Source organism: Mauremys reevesii, linkage group 5 (genome assembly GCF_016161935.1).
Source record: "Mauremys reevesii isolate NIE-2019 linkage group 5, ASM1616193v1, whole genome shotgun sequence".
In the NCBI taxonomy this organism is placed as follows: domain Eukaryota; kingdom Metazoa; phylum Chordata; order Testudines; family Geoemydidae; genus Mauremys; species Mauremys reevesii.
This window is the reverse complement of record NC_052627.1, coordinates 25,702,738-25,723,290: the sequence shown is the minus strand read 5'-3', so window position 1 is coordinate 25,723,290 and position 20,553 is coordinate 25,702,738. Positions and strand designations below refer to the sequence as shown.

Sequence of the window (20,553 nt, the reverse complement as noted above, 5' to 3'; positions counted from 1 at the left end):
ATTTGATTTCCTATGACACTCTCATACCCCTCACCAACTGTTTAAATTGTTTAGAGATATTTGGGTCTGATATCATTTTGGCATACTTCCAGGAAGTCCCTTCTTGGAAAGAAGGAAAATGAACTCATGACCTCTGACAGAAGGCGCACTCAGTAAAAGGACTAAGGACTTGTCTTCATTGCAGAGTTAACTCGAGATCCATCCACTCACAAAAACCCTTGTGGTAATTTTAACTCCAGTTGGCTGGCCCATCACAGTGTACACGCTAAAGCTTGAGGTAGCACAACTCATCAGCCGCAAACACAATCACTCTGTAAAGCGTAAGTGTTATTTTGCAGTGTTGCTGCTCTCACTCGAGCTCAGTTTACTTGAGATGATTTTGCTTGATGGATGATAACTTAAACTCTGCAGTGAAAACAAAGCCAAAGGCAAAAACTGTCTGTCCCCCAAAGGCACTGCCAAAATGTTTGCTACCATCAGTGAGGTACGTAAGGAAATTTGGTGACTGGCAGAAGCATAGAGGACTGAAGCTGAAAAAAACGTAGACTTAGCAACAAGCTACCATGTAAAATTATTCATATGCCTTTTGTGGCCAAGTTAACAATGCTATGGGAACTGTAACTCCATAGATGCACTCACTGCTGTCATGTAGAATAGTGCATGCTTGCACAGATAATCAGATGTTAAATTACATCAACAGTGCTAATCTTTGAAAACAGAATATTAATAAGATTAAGAGGTTTAAAACATTTGCATATTACAATTAGTGGGTCAAATTCAGTGGTGACAAATAGAGGTATACGTCAGACACTAGGAAAAAGCGTTCTTTAGGGGGTTTACAGATAATAGTGTAACTTAAACATAGACTTAACATTCATAGCTGCTGCTTAACATCTGGAGGAATGCCTGTTTTAAAAACCAATGTTATAAGGGAGCATTGCACAACTTTAAACAAGCATGTTCTCTAATTGATCGGCAACGTAACAATGAAACAACGTTAACCAGGCCAACTTTAAGTGAGGAGTTACTGTACAACTTTGCCACCTAATTTATGACCAGTCTGCAATCAATATACTATTTATCAGCACACCATTGTATAATCACCACTGGATTTGGACTTTGGTATTGAGAACAGATCATATTGGGGGGGGGGGGGAAACTGCTGCTTAACATCTGGAGGAATGCCTGTTTTAAAAAAAATTAGCCATATTATAGCCTCTGGTAATGCTGCATGTTGCTAATGTTTAATTTTTAGTCCCATAAGTTACTTGGCACTGCTGACACCTTGTCAAATGATTCCCATGGTTAGAATCTTAAAATCTCTGGTTATAACCTGTTTAGGAAGGATAACGTGATTAAGAGGCTGGGGGTGGCTCTCTTCATTAAAGACACTTACCTGCTAGAGTTATTAGTAACTCTGAACCACCGAATCTTGTGTATATGTATCTATGGAACAATGTACTAACTAACAAAGCTGAGGAGGTGGTACTGGTGACTGTCTGCAGAAGACCACCAAATCAAAACAGTTTGAATTACTTCTGACGCACCTACCTGTAATGTGTGAAAAAAAAGGTATCGATTTGGAAGGCTTCAATTTGGGTAATTACAAGTCATTTACCCTGACAACTCTCCGAGACAAAATAATGGAAAAGCCAATATGGGATTCAATTAATAAAGAAATTAAAGAATCGAAATATAATTAATGCCAGTCAACATGGTGGGATGGAAAACAGGTCTTGTCAAGCAAACCTGATGTCATTCTATTACAAGCTTACAAGTTCGGATGACAAAGATAACTGCATAGATGTAATACACTTTTGTAAGGTGCTTGATTTAGTACCTCATGACATTCTGATTAAAAATAGCACTAGACCATATCAATAAAGCACACATTAAATGGATTAAGAACTGGCTAAGTGACAGATGTCAAGTAGTAGTTATCAGTGAGGAATTATTACCAAATGCTGCTGTTTCTCGTGGAGCTCCACAGAGTTCGATATTGGGCTCAATGCTAATTAACATTTTAATTAATCGTCAGGAAGTAAATATAAAATCACTGCTGATATTTGTGAATGACACAAAGATTGGAGGAGTGGTAAGTAATGAGGAGGACAGGACAGTCATACAGAGCAATCCAGACTGAATGGGTCCAGCTTACCAAACTAACAATACAGCCAAATGAAAAGTTAGACATTTAGAAACAAGGCATGTCAGCCATATATACAGAACTGGGGACTGTACTCTGGTAAGCAGTGACTCTGAAAAAGATGGAGGCGTCATAGCAGACAAGCAACTCCACATGAGCTCCCAGTGCAATGCTGTAACTAAAAGGGCTAACACAATCCTTGGGCAAATAAACTAAAGAGTAGGATTAAGAAGGTGATAAAGGAGACCTCTGTCTATGGCTGTGGTGAGACTTATTTCAGAACTCTGCATTCAGTGCTGATGTCCATGTTTTAAAAAATATGTTGAAAAAGTAGCAAGGGTGCAGAAAAGAAAAGTAACACAAAAAAAGATCTGAGGGCTGGAGAAAATACTTTACAGGGAGAAACTGAAAGAAGTCAATCTGTTTAGTTTATCAAAAAGACAAATTAGAGTTGACTTAATTAGGTGAGATAAGAATAAAACCACTTGGCTGGAAGCTGAAGCCAGGCAAATGAGAATTAGGGCACTTTTTTCTTTTTTTCAACAGTGAGGGCGACTAACGACTGGAACAAACTACAAAGGCAAGTGGTTGATTCTCCACCTCTTAACATCTTCAAAGACTGGGTACCTTTCTGAAATACATGCTAAAGCTAAATACAAGTTATGCTTTAGCCAAACACAAGTTACTAGGCTCAGTCGTAGGGTAACTGGGTGAGATTTAAAAGCCTGGGATATTCATAAGGTGAGATTATATCTCATTAGATCCCTTCTGCCCTCTAAGTTCTACGAATCTATAAAAGATGATGTAAAAGAAACTGTTATAAGTTAAAGGAGTTGGGATTCAGGGCTGATAGCAGCATATTCACTTTTATACAAAAATGTTAATAAAAAGTAAAAAGAGGTAGAGAAAAATAAAAGCAAACAATCCTTCACCTTCCCATGTTAAATTATCTTGAACTGTTGTGGACGGGTTGAATTGCTGTTTTCATCCGATCAGTAACGAAGTATAATATTATGTACAGTACAACATGAAACCAATAAAATTATCTTTCTTAAATAAGTTAGCACTGGTACTGATCGTCTGATATAAAGCCAGAGAACAACTACCACAAAACAAACCAACCCTGAGACACTAAAAAATTTCATTAAAGAAAAATTAAAATAAGTGCAATTGCTCTTAGGCAAGACATAATGTAATCATATGTTAAACAAGTGCCAGTATGTCCCAAGTAAATTGGATCGCCTTTGCAAGTAATTCAACTGTGGAAGTAAAGTTAACTTATCTCCTGATGTACTCAATGGTTGGGAATACAGCTAGGAAAGGAGTATCAAGGAAGACTGGGTTAGAGGATAAGGATGAAGACTCAAGCGGAGAAGGTCAGCAAAAAAGAGGAAGGCCAGTTAGCAGGATATGCTGGGAGGAATGGCAGGACTGAGAAGAGATTGATCAGAAACAGAACCCACAAGATTTTATGAACAGCAGCACAGGGAATAATCATGGGAATGGTTTGAGAGGGAAAGGGAAAGCATCAGGAACAGAACTGTTTTTCCCACCTGAACTAATGAACCTGGGTTCACAACCCCATGAAGATTGAGAAGGGTTACAGTCAAATGAATTGGCTCCATAAATAAAAAAACATTCCAACTTTATCACAAATCCATAGGTTTGTTGAGCTAGCATTGCCTACTGTGTATGATTATGTATGTCCATATACAGGTATGTCTACACAGCAAAAGCTGGGCACAGGCTAGCCTACCTGAGCTAGTTTGAATCCAGCCCCCGCAGGTAACAATAGCAGTAATGACAGCACAGCCCAGGCTTCAGAGTGGGCTAGTGAGTGAAGTATGTACCCAGGATGCATGCCAGGCTTGTTGAAGCCTGTGCTTTACTTCCTTCGCTATTGTTACCCACACTAGGTGGATTCAATCAAGCTCAGGTAGGCTAGCCTGTGCCCAGCTTTTGCTGTATAGAATAAGTACTTCTGTCAGCCACGATCTGAACAGAGCAGATCTCTCTGTTGCACTGCTTCCACAAGATCACCACCTGCACCAGGACATTTTTCTCTCTCACGCAATAGCAAAATATATTCCAGTGTAAGACTAATACACTTTCCACTACCTGATGGCATTAATAACACATGGGTGCTGCCAAAAATACTGGGTATGCCGCTCTGGGCAGCTCCTGCCGCTTTGAGCAGCAAGGTAAGTGGGGGGGGGGCTGTGAGCTCCAGAGGGCCGCGCGGCATCCTTGCACGCTGCCCTGAGAAGCCTGGTAAGGGGGGCCAGGCTGGGGCTAGAAGGAGGGGTTGGATAAGGGGCAGGGAACAGTTGGAGGGGGTGGAGGTTCTGGGGCGGTCAGGGGATGGGGAACAGGGGGGAGTGGGTAGGTGTGGGAGTTCTGGGGGTCTGTCAGGGTGGTGGTGGATGGGGTCAGGGCAGTCAGGGGACAGGGAGTGGGGCGAGTTGGGTAGGGGGTGAAATCCTGGGGGGCAGTTTGGGTGGGGGCTCTCAGGAGGGTGATCAGGGGAGAAGGAGCGGGGGGGGTTGATGGGTTGCGGGTTCTGAGGGGGGCAGTCAGGGGCAGGATATGGGTGGGGGTCGGATGGGAGGAGGACAGGCTGTTTTGGGAGGCACAGCCTTCCCTACCCAGCCCCCGATACAATTTTGCAACCTCAATGTGCAGGGCTGGTTTTAGGAAGTGTGGGGCCTGATTTCGACAGGGACCCAGCAGGGATGACTAAAAAAAAAAAAACACATAAAAAAACCCACGTGGGGCTTGTACTCACTGGGTGGCGCTCCAGGTCTTCACTTCAGCAATGGGTCCTTCAGTGCTGCTGAAGACCCGGAGCGAGTGAAGGACCCACCACCGAAGTGCCGCCGAAGACCTGGTAGGGAACCGGTTGTTAAGATTTTGGCAGCTCATCACTGGGTGCACACATATAATATATTATTCCCAGAGATACAGACACACAAAACAGGAATCAGAGAACTCTTTACGGAAATAAAATAAATCCAGATAAGTCTGGATGCCATGTGATATAACAGGGCTGAAAAAAAAAACATTTGCCCAAAAGTATTTTTCTTTTAAGGAAACGTCATTTCCTTGGGTGATCCACCACTGCCTCCATCCACCTTCCAGTATCTCGTATGAGCATGATTTTTGCTGGGCACTCAACACATTAACTTTGCTTCCTGATCCAAACTGTAGTGTTGTCTTTCAGATCAGACTTAAACCGAAGGACTTTGACCATGTGTGGCCATTAAATATAACGTAGCACATTTCTCAAGAGAAGGGATGCTAGCCCCAATGCTTCGGCCAGGTTTCTGCATACCTATCTTCTAGACTTTAAATTGAATAAATTATTCTTCACTTCCTGAATTAATTACTGCTTGCTATTATTATTTTATATAGATTCCCATGCAAGTCTTTGGGTCTGTTCATAAAGAAATATCAATGAATTTGTTTTTTAATAAGCAAACTTCAAAGATTCTTGTATGAAGAGTCCCAAAAATGTGCAGCAATGAATTCAAGCCATGAATGATCAATGCACGTCAGCCACGACCAGTATCACAGCAATGTACCCAGAAGGTAAATATTGCCTTGCCAGAGGAGGATCAACCTGATCAAGGGCCAATGGCAAATCAACAATGCACCAAACACATCAATATAAGTTTTATAGCTCTATAAAGAATGCAGAACAAGTCTGAACTACACAGAAAACTAGTCTGGATCCTGACTGAATAGTCATGACGGTGCAGGGTTGTCTGATCTCAGCAACATGCCTACTGATAGCATACACCTTAGCTACAAGATGCCCACAGATCCCAATCCATATTAGTAAAAGTGCTGTGTCCCATGCCCCACAACACCATCCCTGAAAAAGACGCTCTTAGACAGAACTATCCTTTGGGTCATCCAGCATGCTTTGTATTGTGTCAATCTACTTACATTGTAAACCAGTAGAAGCAGCACTTATTTTTACCAAACTTAACTTTTGGGTCAGATTTGACCTGACACTGACCCTTTAAAGCAGCATATGCATAGTAAAGCATGTCACTAGTAAATAATCTCTACAGAGTGTGTCTGTTTCAAAATACCATTTGATTTTGCACTTTTAGAGTAACTCACATTAAACAGCAGCTGTATAGAATTTATATGTGTTCATGGATATTAATGTTCTCCCTGATCAGTTTCCAAAACTAAGAGGGCAGTTTTATCACATACTATGAAAAGGATATTACAGAATTCAGTAAATTTGTTGAAAAATCTGGATTATTTCATCCTATTATTGTGGTCTCGTGTTTCAGCACGATACAAAGAATTAATTTTTACCTCTATCTTTTGAATGAAATATGTTTGAGAAGAATTCTCTAGCAGATGAAGGATCTCCCAGTTTATATTTCATACTGTTTTATATAGATGAATACATGTTCCTCCTGCTGTGAGCTTACCCATATATGTTGACTTAGCAAAACTTATCATTTTACATGCATGAATTATGATGTTTGCAACAATATAAATGGCTCCCACTGCAAAAGTTGCCACATTTGGTGAAATATGAAGGCAGGTGGTTTTTATATGAAAACAAAATATTATGGAACATTTAAAACAATGAGAAAACTACAAATATTTAAAGTTCAAAATCAGAAGTGTCCAAAGGCCATTTACATGCAACAGAATAGTCACCAATGACATTTTTTCCCCATTATTTGATATTACGTATTTTGGTTTTGTGAAAAGTGAAGTACATAAAATTCCGAATAACCTAGATTCAATTCCCAAGAAGAAACTATACAATCCTTTCATTATACATTTTATACAAGAATGTATTTCACAGCTCTCTTTTATGACTGGTGTCCTCAAGTAGAAAGTTAAGTCTATGAAAAAAATACAGTCTGTGAGTACTTGCACAAACTGTTGTCTGTTTACCTGCAAATGATAAAAACCTTAACAGCTTTTACAGTCCAAAGCTAATATAAACATTTATGACACAATCCCACAAGGTGCTAACTGATTTAAAGTCCATGGACTTCAAGGGGATTTGCGGGTGCTTAGTGCCTCACAAGAGGTGCTCAACATTTGGCAGGCTCGGACCCCTATAAGAGTATGCCTGGATTTTTTCTTTAATACATTTCCATCTGGATTAAATACAACAGCAGCGGCAGATAGAAAACAAGATTAAATGTGTGTAATTTCAAGTAACGCAATACATTTAATTTAAGGCTTCTGGGCAGTGATGAGCTGCCAAAATCTTAACAACCGGTTCCCTATAAAAAGTTCTGATTTAAGGGGGCGGAGTTGGGGTGGGGGGGAGACATACCCATGGGGCTGGGGGCCCCTGCAGTGCCAGGGCCAATTGCCCCACTTGCCCCCTCCCCTCTGGCCAGCCCTGGAGCTTGCAGCAGGACACACACACACACGCCCCGCCACCTTGCCGGGCCTCTAAAAAAAACGGCAGCAGGACGACTCCAGAGCTCAGCTGAGCTGCCCAGCTGATGCCGGCGGCTGGCCACACTGCAGCTGGGGGGAAGGGCCAGGGGAGCCTCAGCCTCCCCAGCTGGGAATCCTAGGAGCAACAGGATGGTCCGGCCCACAGACCAGAGTTCTTTGCCCACCCCCTGGCCCTTTAACAACCGGTTCTCCACGGAGGTCTAATTTTAGCAACCGGTTCTTGGGAACCTGTGGGAACCTGCTCCAGCTCACCACTGCTTCTGGGGCAAATCACTGTGGTCTCCTGTGTTTGAATAAGGAGATGGGGAAGGGAACAGAGGCTCTTCCCCAGCACAACCATGGCTGCAAAGTCCAGGGGAACGCGAAGGTTGCACAACAATGCAGGAGTGAAGGCTGGCATTAGGAAAGCACCAACTCTCTCTTTCTGACACTACATTACCTCCGCTCCTAGCTGCACAATATGCTCATAATCACCTGACTTTTTATATCACATTTTACAACAATAAAAATGTTTGCCTCTTTAATACTCCTCCCCACCCTGCCTCCGCCAACCAACAGGCCTCAATTCCCACGAAAACCTTTACTAAAAAACAGACACCGGATATTTTGCTGTATATATGCCGCTATTTTTGTTAACATACTCACAATCAATGTAAGTAAAAAGATGGATGAAGACTAAAATCTCACAACCAACAGGGGAAGGGGAAACTCTTTTACCTCACTCATTGGTTTAGCCTCTTAGTTATTCCTATCACTAGGAATAAAATAATGCCCTCAAAGCTTGGAATGTTAATGTTTCCATTAGAACGGGAGAGCTTATTGAGATGTACAGCATGTGTGTGTTCGGTTGCAGGTGCCCTTTAAATGATCCCTTTATTAAATGGCTGAATTTTTCAAACATGACTACCCACCTCATAGGAATGAATGTCTTGCTTCTGTTGCAGCATTTGTTACAGCCTGAGGGCCCCTTGGGAAACTAAAGAAAATGTCCCTGATACCAGAGGTCACAGTAGTACGACAGTTGACATCTTTCACCTCACATGTCAAATGCTCCAATAAGCAACACACTTCCCAATTAAATAACTACTGACAAAAAGCTCTGAAGTTATCTGTAGGCCTCCGTGTAACTGATTACATGGTAGTATAAGCAAGTGGGTCACTCAGAGGTCAAATTCTAACTTACATTCCTTTACTAATTAAAATAAAAAACGATACAGAATTTGTGGATGGAAACTGATAACTAAAGCCTCAGAAAATATTCTGGTTGCTTTAAATTAAAATAAGGGTTCTCCAACCCCAACTCCAGCCTGCAACAAAAGCTGCCAGCCATACTAATTAAAAGTACTTAAAAGCATTCCCACTATAAGCTTTCAGCACTGAGCCTTTTAAATGAGAGATCTCATCTCAAAATTGTATCAATAAAATCAGAAAACATGATAATGTACTAAAAATAAGACTGATGAAAGACTTTCTGCTTAACCAGTGTTTAAGGCACTGTATGTGCTATGCCAACGGGTAACGCTGTAAGCCACGAACTCATGAAACTGGAACCCAAGTGCCAAGGCCAAAGGGAGTTTTGAACTGCCATTTGCTGATTGATGCCAGCTCAATTCCCTTTCAGAGAATAAATTACTTGACTTAAGAAAAGCCATTTATACCATAGTACTTTCTAGTTTTCAAGTGATACGCATTTGGAGTGACTTAAGCACTTAGTAGCCTCTGTTTCACTGACCTTCATTGCTCCTAAAAAAAAAAAATAATAATAGGAGATATACCTATCTCCTAGAACTGGAAGGAACCTTGAAAGGAGTCCAGCCCCCTGCCTTCACTAGCAGGACCAAGTACTGATTTTTGCCCCAGACCCCTAAGTGGCCACCTCAAGGACTGAACTCACAATCCTGGGTTTAGCAGGCCAATGCTCAAGCCACTGAGCTATCCCTCCCCCCTAAATGCCTATGTCACTTTTGAAAATGAGACTCAGACTTCCAGGTGGATAATTTGGAAAATTTTACCAGCAAGCTAGGACAGCGGTTCTCAAACGTTGTCAGATGCTCATACCTTTATCAAACATTTCTTCTGAATCATTCTCTTAGCTCAAAATGAATGTTTTCCTAAGTCCAGGTAACACTGATTTGTGTGTTACTGAGTTATCAACGAGTGAAAAACATTCATTTTCCATCTGTATTGACCAGACATTTTGTAATTAGACAAGTTGCCACACAAGATATTTTAAATTTGGCTTGTTCGTTAGATCTCATTGGGTATAGCTACACTGCAAAAAAACCACCCGTGACAGTGAGTCTCAGAAATTCCGGCTCACACTATGGCATTGAAAATTGCAGTGTAGACACTCTCATTCAGGCTGGAGCTCAAGCACTGAAACCCAGGAGATGGGTGGGCTTAGAACCCAAGCTCCATTCCAAGCAGGAACATCTATGCCAGTGGGTCCCAAACTTGTTCCGCCGCTTGTGCAGGGAAAGCCCCTGGCGGGCCAGGCCGGTTTGTGTACCTGCCGTGTCCACAGGTTTGGCCGATCGCGGCTCCTACTGGCCGCGGTTCACCGCTCCAGGCCAATGGGAGTGGCTGGAAGCGGCAGCCAGTACGTCCCTTGGCCCGCGCCGCTTCCAGCAGCTCCCATTGGCCTGGAGTGGTGAACTGCAGCCAGTGGGAGCCGCGATCAGCCGAACCTGCGGATGCAGCAGGTAAACAAACCGGTCCGGCCCGCCAGGGGCTTTCCCTGCACAAGCGGCAGAACAAGTTTGGGAACCATTGATCTACGCGGTTATTTTTAGCTCTGTAGCGCAAACCTGAGTCTATAGACTTGGGCTCTGAGATTCACAGCCATGGGAATTTTTTTTTCAGTGTAGTTGTATTCGTGGAGACTTAAAAATCAAGTGAAATTTAAGGAAAATCAGTCCACATGTTTTTAACATTACCAGGGTTTAAATTGAGAAATTTTCTGACAGCTGTGGCCAAATTCTCTCACATTCTCTGTGGGGATTCTGTAAGTTAACCTCAAAAAAGTGTCAAAATCAGCTTAAAGAGGCAGTCCCATCGGGGACCTTGAACAGGGTCTAGTTTTCTCCCATGAGCAGATAGAGCGGTTTGTTGTTAGACTGAGGTAGGAAGTTCCTGAGAAAATGAAAGAGCTACCCTGTTTTGGGGTTTGCTTTGTTTTGGTCTGTAGATTTGTGCTTCTTAAGTTTAATGATTGTAATGCTACATGGAAGGAATGCCTCTACACACAGTTTATATTATTTCAGTTAAACTAGAGCTATTGAAATAAACTGAAAAATCCAGAGTGAGTTTGTGTTTGTTTAATCTGTAAACTATTTCTTCAGCCATTCAAAATCTAATCTGGCCAGAGTTTGTATTTCTTTCAAGGTGGACAAAGACAGCAGGCTAGTCAGTTTCACATCTGTTTATAAAGTCAGTTTCTACTCAATTTCACTTTCAATTTCTCATGCACTAGCACAATGCAACAATGTTTACAAGGTGAACACTGCAGATAGATGAAAATCTAAAAATAATCCAGGCCAATATGAATACATTTTGTGTGCAAGATTTATGAGATACTGACATATGTTAGGCCATGCAAGAATGAGGCCATATTTTTACAGCAATACTAATGTTCTAGAAGCATGTTTCAGACAAAGACTTTTGGGAATAGGCGCAAGCGGAAAAGCCAAGCCAAGACAAAGTGAAACACAAAGGCTAGTTAGAGGGTGGGATGACGATTGGGTCCTTCACTATAATGGGGGGACTTTCCCCTTTGGTGGGTAAACTGCTGGACAGTCAGAAAAGCCCTATCTAATAATGTTTCAGGGTCAATCAAGGTTTGAAAACCTTATGTTTAGAAACAAGACCCCAGTCCAGTGAAGTTAAGGACAAACAAAAAGTTACTGTTCCAATCTTATTAAAATAAATTTCTGCTAATCTTCTCAGTAAAGTGCCTTTGTGCCTGTACATTTCTCCCAAGCTTCCAGTCCATTCAGAATCCAGCATGCAACGTGTATATACTGATACCAAGGAGCCAGAACTGAGACAGAGCAGACGTATTTTCTATGAAAATACTATCCTGCAATTTCCTAATACATCACCACCTTCCCCAGTAAAAGCCAGTATCTGTAATGAGAGACATGACAATGACATATATGAATGTGTGTCAATGCCTCATACAGCCACAGTACACCAGGACTGTGATATTGAGGGTCTGTGCCTTTCCAGGCTCAGCTTTCCAGGCAGGCAGCTAGCTGGGACCAGCCTAAGGTTCAGAATAAAGCAGACCTCTTGCAAACACTTTCCACGCTGTGTGATCATTGAACACAAGGACTACTATTCTCCCTCTTTCACCCTGATCAGAAGCACGTTACTACCTCAAAATATTTGTTAGCTGTCTCCACAATACCACCTATTGACCCTATTATGAAAGTGTCTCTTGAACACCAGGCAAAAGCCTGAAGCTGAGGATGGGAGCGGCACTAGACCAATACCAAGACGACAACTGAAGTTTCACCTATGGGAAGGTCTCTTACACAATGCATAAGCTGGAATAGAGGAAGAACTACAATCACCAACAGAATTAAATGGTACATTAGGTCAAATTTAGATGAACCTGGGGAAAAATTTTAAAATGAAAGGTACATTCAATAAAGATATGGCTTTTTATGGTTAAGTCAACAGAAATTATAGATGGATATTTGTGTGTTATTAAGGGATGATTTTATTTTCCTGGTCCATAATACTCCTATGTACCTAATTTACATGGATTTGTCTCCTCAAATGAACGAATATCACTTCGTAAAAGTCACCTTTAAATAGCAGCTTAAAATGTGCAGCCTATTAACAACCACTAAAATTGGTTTATTATTACTTCTCCCCTCCCAGAAAAGTGAATAAAGGAACTTAACATTTCATAAAATTTTATATTTCTTTTCCTGACAATACTTCAGAGCTATACCATTGTCAAAACTGTGGCTGCTGAAAATATTAATATTAAAATTTGGACATTCAGGACCCAGTTAGGGATGAAAATACATCCAGCTTTCATGCCACTTGGCTCAACCCCACAGGAGCTGATTTTTTTTAGGTTTCCCCAATGCAGAATCTGCAAGTATTTTTTCCTGAATCATCCCTTAAATTATATTTCCATATTTTAAACAAGTATCACATATGTAACTGTGATTTTAAGAACTGCTGTATTGCAATAATGCATCTCTTTGGGTACATTTATTGTACCCACTGCTATTAGTTTAAGTACCATACCTGAGAAGAAATAATAAACCTGTCTGTGGTGAATGTGAATCAGTTGTTTTGGCAACAGAGTAGTCTGTTTAGTAATGAAAACAGAGGTTGTCCCTGGAGAAAGATTTGAGGGGTGGGGGGCAAAGAGGGAGAATTGGAGCTAACTCATACTATAAAAGAGACAGATGCCCATTTCCTGACTCAAGAGAAGTTCTGACAAGCACTGGCTACAGGAGAAACACACACTTCTTTAGGCAATTTTTCAAAAGGAATTCAGAAGTGGCATGGAGCTAAAATGGAAAACTAATTTTTTGCACCAAAGGAATCCTACTGGTATCTGCATTTAGGGTTTCTTTTGGATTTTTTAAGTGAACAGAGGAATTCGAAAACCCTGGAAATGGATTATTTACTTTTCAATTATGCCTTTTTCCTAGCATTCCATTGCATACACATGGAGGGTGGTTTTTAGATTATGGGGAAAACAAACAAAGCAAATATTCTTTCCTTGAAATGTAGTCCAGAAGTGCTAGGTATTAAGCTGCAGAGGAAAATCAAATTAAATTCTGCAACAATGACTATGAGGCCATACAATAGGTTTCTCAAGCTCTCAAAGGTTTCATACAATTCCTGACAACCTCCCATTTCTGCAAGTTCCCAATTAGTTATTTTTTAATTCTTTCTACCCAAATATTCATGCAAACTCCATTCTGTCTTAACAAGTTTGCAAACCATACAGTAATAGCAATTTTGCTTTAGCTATCATCTCAATCTCATTTCATTTCTGAGAAGAAAGTGACTGTTCTATACTCTGGCTAGTGTTTCTTAGAACAGGTGTCTGCTCACTGCAATGTTAGCAACTATTGACTCATGGCAGGTGATATTACCAAAGTCTTATCTACAGCTGCCTTTCAAACTAACAAGGAAAGAGCACCTATTTTTAAAAAAACAACAACTGAAAATGGGAACTTTCACATTTACAACATGTCAATGTTTATTTCTTATGCTCAATAAAAAGGATCAAATTTACCACCACACAGATTATAAACCAATGACATTTCATGATGCATTTCAACCTTAAATAAAGTATGGGAGGGGAAAAAAATTCACATCTCCCAGGCTGTATGGGTTACCAAGACATTTATCAAAATTAGCAAATATCAGTTTTTCTGGGAAATCCTGTTGAATAAACACAGGATGGAGCATCATTTTCCATATCATTAAATTGATTATCTTTTAGCTGAAATTTTTTTAAAGTTTTTCCCTAACTTCACTCCCAAAGGCCTGGATAGCACACACACAACATAAGCTGAAGCTTCGGCACTGTTGATTATAATCATAATTGGACACTTTTGGGTTTTACAACTGAGGGAATTACAGAAATGATCCAACCATATGCCTGGGTACAAAACTCAATGACTCCACCTCAGCCCAGCCCTAAAACCAACAAATGCTGCAGGGGAAACTCTGTGTGTTCCTGGTGCTCTGGTAAGTAAGGGAAGGCCTCAGCCTTCAGTTCCTCCTGCACAGGGGCTGCTATGCTCTTCACTCGCTGCCCCTCCTCTTCTGTAAAAGCAAGAGGGCTCCAGTTCAGGGCTTCCTATACCCCCTTCATCTTAAAAGAACAGTGACTCAAAGACAGGAAACAGCAGTGTCTCCAGCTCCCTCATTCTCCCTCCCATTCTAAAAATCAACTATTGGCACCACTCCTCACTTTCCCTCCTGTTAAAGCAGCATGGACGTAGGCTGCTAAGCTCCCTGCCTTCTTTTTCCCTGAAGGGGGACATGACCACAGGTCTTGAAGTTTTACCAAAACTGGTTTGAAACCTCAGTTTGACTAAAACCTACCAGTTCAGCGGGGCAGTCCCTCCAAAGTAGGGCAATGCTGGGCTATCTGGTCTCTCTGAAGGCCAATCCTACAGTTGCTCCTTGTGGGCTGACTCTTGTACCCTTACAGAGCCCCACTGCAGTCAATGGGGTTCCTCATGGATAGGGCCCTACCAAATTCAAGGCCTTGAAAAACACGTCACGGACTGTGAAATCTGGTCTCCCCCAGTGAAATCTGGTCTTTTGTGTGCTTTTACCCTATACTATGTATGATCTGGAGAAAGGGGTAAAAAGTGAGGTGGCAAAGTTTGCAGATGATACTAAACTGCACAAGATAGTTAAGACCAAAGCAGACTGTGAAAAACTTCAAAAAGATCTCAACAAACTAAGTGATTGGGCAACAAAATGGCAAATGAAATTTAATGTGGATAAATGTAAAATAATACACATTGGGAAAAATAACCCCAACTATACAAACAATATGATGGTTAATTTAGCTACAACTAATCAGGAAAAAGATCTTCGAGTCATCGTGGATAGTTCTCTGAAGACGTCCACGCAGTGTGCAGCGGCAGTCAAAAAAGCAAACAATGTTAGGAATCATGAAAAAGGGGGTAGAGAATAAGAGGGAGAATATCATATTGCCCTTATATAAATCCATGGTACATCCACATCCACATCTTGAATACTGCACATAGATGTGGTCTCCTCATCTCAAAAAAGATATACTGGTATTAGAAAAGGTTCAGAGAAGGACAACTAAAAGGATTAGGGGTTTGGAACGGGTCACATATGCGGAGAGATTAAAGAGGCTAGGACTTTTCAGCCTGGAAAAAAGAGGAGACTAAGGGGGGATATGATGGAGTTACAGTATATAAAATCATGAGTGATATGGAGAAAGTGAATAAGAAAGTTAATTACTTGTTCCCATAATATAAGAACTAGGGGCCACCAAATGAAATTAATGGGCAGCTGGTTTAAAACAAATAAAAGGAAGTTCTTCTCCACACAGCGCACAGTCAACTTGTGGAACTCCTTGCCTGAGGAGACTGTGAAGGCTAGGACTATAACAGGGTTTAAAAGAGAACTGGATAAATTCATGGAGGTTAAGTTCATTAATGGGTAAGGAATGGTGTCCCTAGCCTGTTTGTCAGAGGGTGGTGATGGACAGCAGGATCACTTGATCATTACCTTTTAGGTTCACTCCCTCTGGGGCACCCGGCATTGGCCACTGTCGGTAGACAGGATACTGGGCTGGATGGACCTTTGGTCTGAACCAGTACGGCCATTCTTATGTTCTTATATGTACATACTACCCTATGTATAGTATAGGGTAAATACACATGAAAGACTACATTTCACAGAGGAGACCAGCGCTTCTCAAATTGGGGGTCTTGACCCAAAAGGGAGTTGCAGGGGAGGTCGCATGGTTATTTTAGCGGGGGTCACGGTATTGTCACCCTTATTTCTGCACTGCCTTCAGAGCTGGGCAGCTGGAGCGTGGCAGCTGTTGGTTTGGGGCCCAGCTGTGAAGGCAGCACCCCGCCAGCAGCAGCACACAAGTAAGGATGGCAATACCATACCATACCATGCCATCCTTACTTCTGCACTACTGCTGGCGGTGGCTCTGCCTTCAGAGCTGGGCTTCCAGGTAGCAACTGCCGCTCTCCAGCTGCCCAGCTCTGAAGGCAGCGCTGCCACCAGCAGCAGCACAGAAGTAAGGGTACAAGTACCACAACTCCCCCTACAATAATCTTGTGACCACCATACAACTCCTTTTTGGGTCATGAGCCCTACAATTACAACACTGTGAACATTTCAGATTTAAATAGCTTATTTTAAAAATCCTGTGAGTGTGAAATTGACCAAAATGGACCGTGAATTTGGTAGGGCCCTACTCATGGACACAGCAGTCTCCCCATGCAAAACAATCTGCAAGACCAGGGTCTAATATCCATAGGACGCAAACTTTTTATGTGGTCCACAAGAAGGGTTATTAGTGCAACTGTGGGAGTTTTCCCTCCCTTCCCAAATTAGATTAAACCAATTTCCCAGTCTACATGCTCAAGCTAGGATTGCATGGAGGCAGGGGAATGGATGTTGGAGAATTTTTCTAACTATGTTGGTCACCAATCTTATAAGGTACGGAACATTATGCAGTTTGATCCTGCAGACCGCTGAGGTCTGTGGGAATAAAAAGTGCTCAGTACCTCTCAGGATTGAACTCTGTAATAGCCGCAGAGCCTAGCGACAACAACTGTGTTAAAGAATAACGTCAGCTTTAACTCTAAATGTCTTTGCTCTGCTGTTGAAGGCAGAATCTTGATATTATTTTAAACACAGTTATTTTATAGTCAACATAGATGAAACTCGGTGTATTTCTGACTTTTAAAAATACTATTTTAGAGATGAGCAAAAGCATGAATTTTATCTTTTGAGTTTCTATCACAAACAAATACCTATCATTCAGATTAAACATAGGCACTGTTATTCCAATTTACTACTGTTAACCCAGCTATTTCCCTCTCCTGCCCCCGAACCACTGCCTCCCCACCCCCTTTAATGGCTGCAGGGTAAAAATACACCTTCAAGCAGACTGACGTAAAACTGTACACAAAGCAAGCAGTGAATAGAGTTGCGGGCCTGATCTACTACACTGTAGTGTCTTTCTAAAACTGTGCATATAGCTCAGCATGGAATGTTATGATTGGATATGCTACAGGTTTCCAAATAAAAATCTTTGTTTTCATTCCAGTCTGTTTATATAAAGGTTCTGAAGATTACAACTGGCAGGTTATTTCTAACCCCCATTTTCTCTTTCCCTTCCACAACCCATATCCCTCCCAAGCCAGCCCACACTCTGAGCCTGGAAAGTAACAACCTGTCATTCTCCAGAGCTGTTACAGTAAAATATCTGGTAATAAATCACCAGTACTGTACATGCAAAGTCATAACTGTGAATCATAACTGGAGCAGGCAGGAAGGAATGGTTAATTGTATGTAAGTCCTATCGCAACTGGGCATGGCAAATTTAGTTACTGCATCATCATTCGGCATCCAGGAGAAACTGGCCTGATTAACTTTATCTTCAGTAACGTTTGTAATAAACTAGCCAGTGATTGCCTGCCTGAATCTAATACAGGTCATTGAATGTCACCCAATTTTTTTCTTACAAAACAATCTGTGAAGTATAAACTGACAGTTTCTTGTATTGTTATACATCATCACTTATGTCACACCACATATATCGGGAGACACAAAACATGATTCAGGAAGGATAAAAAATTAAAATTTCATATATGGTCTTTGGAGCTGGGAATGTCTTCTTGTTCTGCGTTTGTACAGTACCATGAAGTAGGACAGTAGGGTCCTAGTCCATGGCTAGGACTCCTAGGTGCTACAATAACCAATGAGAGTCAAAATTTTCCTATCTACTCACAAGATTTTCAATGCAGCGCTATTTACATATTCCTCACTGATGTGAAATGTAAAATATTTTGGGACCAATCTTGGAACTAACATGAGTAAGGGATGCAGGATCAGGTCCAAACAAATAACTCAGAGCTGAACTGAACCCTGCATGACTCCCACACCACAGCAAGAGAAGAAAACCCTCTATTAAACCCTGAGCTAGGATAGCATGTAGAATGCACACGAAGTGAGTCCAGTCACTGGAAAGGGAGTAGGCTACCTGACAGAGTCCAGTGGGTTCTGGCTAACAGCTGGCAGATACAACATGAAGCAGAGAAGTTTTTTTGTGAAGGGCAATCAGTAATGAGTCTTTAGTAGCTGTTATGTTCATGGTATACAAACAAGAATGTAGATAAAAAATATAAAACTCTTTCTGGAAGGTAGCAAAGTAACATTACTTTTATTCTTAGAATCCAGAACACGTAATAACCAAAAATAAAGACACACAAAACAGGCTGCTCTGCAAGGCAGAGAGGAACAACTCATTCACTCACCCCACCTTGTTCTAGGCTGGCTTTTTCCAAACTAACTGCATCTCCCAGATTAGATCTCATGCTTCACTACAGAGCACTCCAGCCTGTAAGCAGGACCAGGAAACATCCCTTACCAGTCTTTAAGCAATAGCTTGCAATTCCAATGCAGTTCTCAATACACCACAGTAACATTTGTAAAAATATATTTTAAAAGTTAAATAAATAAATATGGCACCACGTGGAATGTAAATTATATACATTTGACTTCTTAAGGCCTGATTCAGTGCCCAATGAAGTCAACAGGAGTCTATTAATTTTATGGGCTCTGAATCAGGCCCTTGGGCATTAAATGTTTTTAAAGGCAGCAGGGGTTGTTGGCAGGGTATTTTCCATGAGTGCCCTCAAATCTGGAAGGCACTTTCCACTCTGTGGTACAGGAGAACCTAGATATCCAACCTGCAAAGCTCATCTGTATGTTTGGGCTTTAGATGAGCGGCTGGCTTGAGAAATGTGGAGTGTGTGTATAGGTATGTGTATGGGGTGATTATTACTTTTGGGATTAACATTATTTTTAATCTGGGTTTCTTTTCATTCATTACATATTTCTGGATTTTTAAAATTAATTTTGTATATTTTACATAGTAGCAAAAGTGCCTAGAGTTGTTAAGAGAACACACTTTAAAGAAGTGCAACTATAAAAGATAAATACTTTTAAAAGCCTTTTACAATGTTTTTAGGGATATTTTCTATGCAGTGTTTTATAAACTAATTACTTCCCACTTCCATCTACAGCACATTTTTCTATTTTCACTTTAAGACACTTATTTTCTCTCCCCCCCCCTTTTGAATGAAGATGAAATCAACACGACTACTTTTGATTATTATTTCAGTATATATCTAGCCTTACATAACTGTGCAGTTGGAAGGAATGGAGTAAGCAGCCTCCCACCTTTATACAGCCAGGGTAAGGACCAATCGGAATTGCAGTCCTGCAGTCCTAGAACAAGATCACGGCGACCCCTTGCCCCCTCTCAGTCCCCTGCAATCCCATCACAAAGAGTATCCCTTTTGGCTGCCATGGCACACTTGTGCAGGGTATCATTTTAATTAAATTTAACTTGCTGAGAACCCATATTCATATAGGCCTTGAAGATTCAGAGAAGAAATCACCCTGAGATGCTGAATAAGCCTTTTCCCCCATAAGAGCATATCTACATAGGGACTAGAAGGAAAGCTAATACAAATTAACTAAAAGTGTCCATTTGAAGTGGCCTTAATTTATGTTATCTTAATTCAGGATAATTTAACTAAAATTAATTAAGGCTACTTTCATTCTGAATGAGAGCGTCCACATAAGGCTTTAATGCAGTTTACCACAGTTTAAATTCACGTTTAGTTCATTTGGATTAATTTTCCTGCATGTACCTGTGTAGACAAGCCCTAACTTGTCCAAAATAAAATGAATTGCTGCAGGAGCGTTAAACCTGTTTTCTTATAGAAGTCAGTCAATATATTGTTCTCCTCTTCCCCCATAATGAGGCTTTTCTTTGTCCAAGACTAATAGAGACTTCATTAACCATTTGTGACCTATCAAAAACTGGATTTCTGATCACCATACCCTGCACACACGAAAAATGAAGAAGTTGTCCCAGATACAACTTTTAACACATGCAATATCAAAAGATGTAACAAGCCATATGTTTTCATTTGACTATTTAAAACCAACGTTCCCCAGAAGTTGCTTATAGCAGAAAATAGTGTAAACAGAAATGTTATCTGAACATTGTATCTGAAATTGCCAATTCATTAGTAAAGCGCTGAAGATCCAAGTCTGCAATTTACATTAACAGTTAATTCTTCAATCCATAATTCACATATTTCTTAATCCAAACAGCAATACTTTTACCTCTGTTTTAAATCCACAGACCTTAGGGCTGAAAGTGT

At 41.0% G+C, this 20,553-nt stretch overlaps 1 protein-coding gene across 33 annotated transcripts in view; it reads right to left on the bottom strand.

The window, feature by feature from the left end:
- BMPR1B (bone morphogenetic protein receptor type 1B) overlaps window positions 1-20,553 on the bottom strand; it is a 384,295-nt gene that overhangs the window by 253,051 nt on the left and 110,691 nt on the right. For 2 of the 33 annotated variants that reach the window (XM_039540888.1, XM_039540890.1), the window contains exon 3: window positions 18,636-18,713. The exons of the other annotated variants lie outside the window; for them this stretch is intronic. The gene's annotated coding sequence lies outside the window, so the exon portion shown is untranslated. The remainder of the gene's footprint in view (window positions 1-18,635; window positions 18,714-20,553) is intronic. 33 annotated transcript variants of the gene reach the window in all.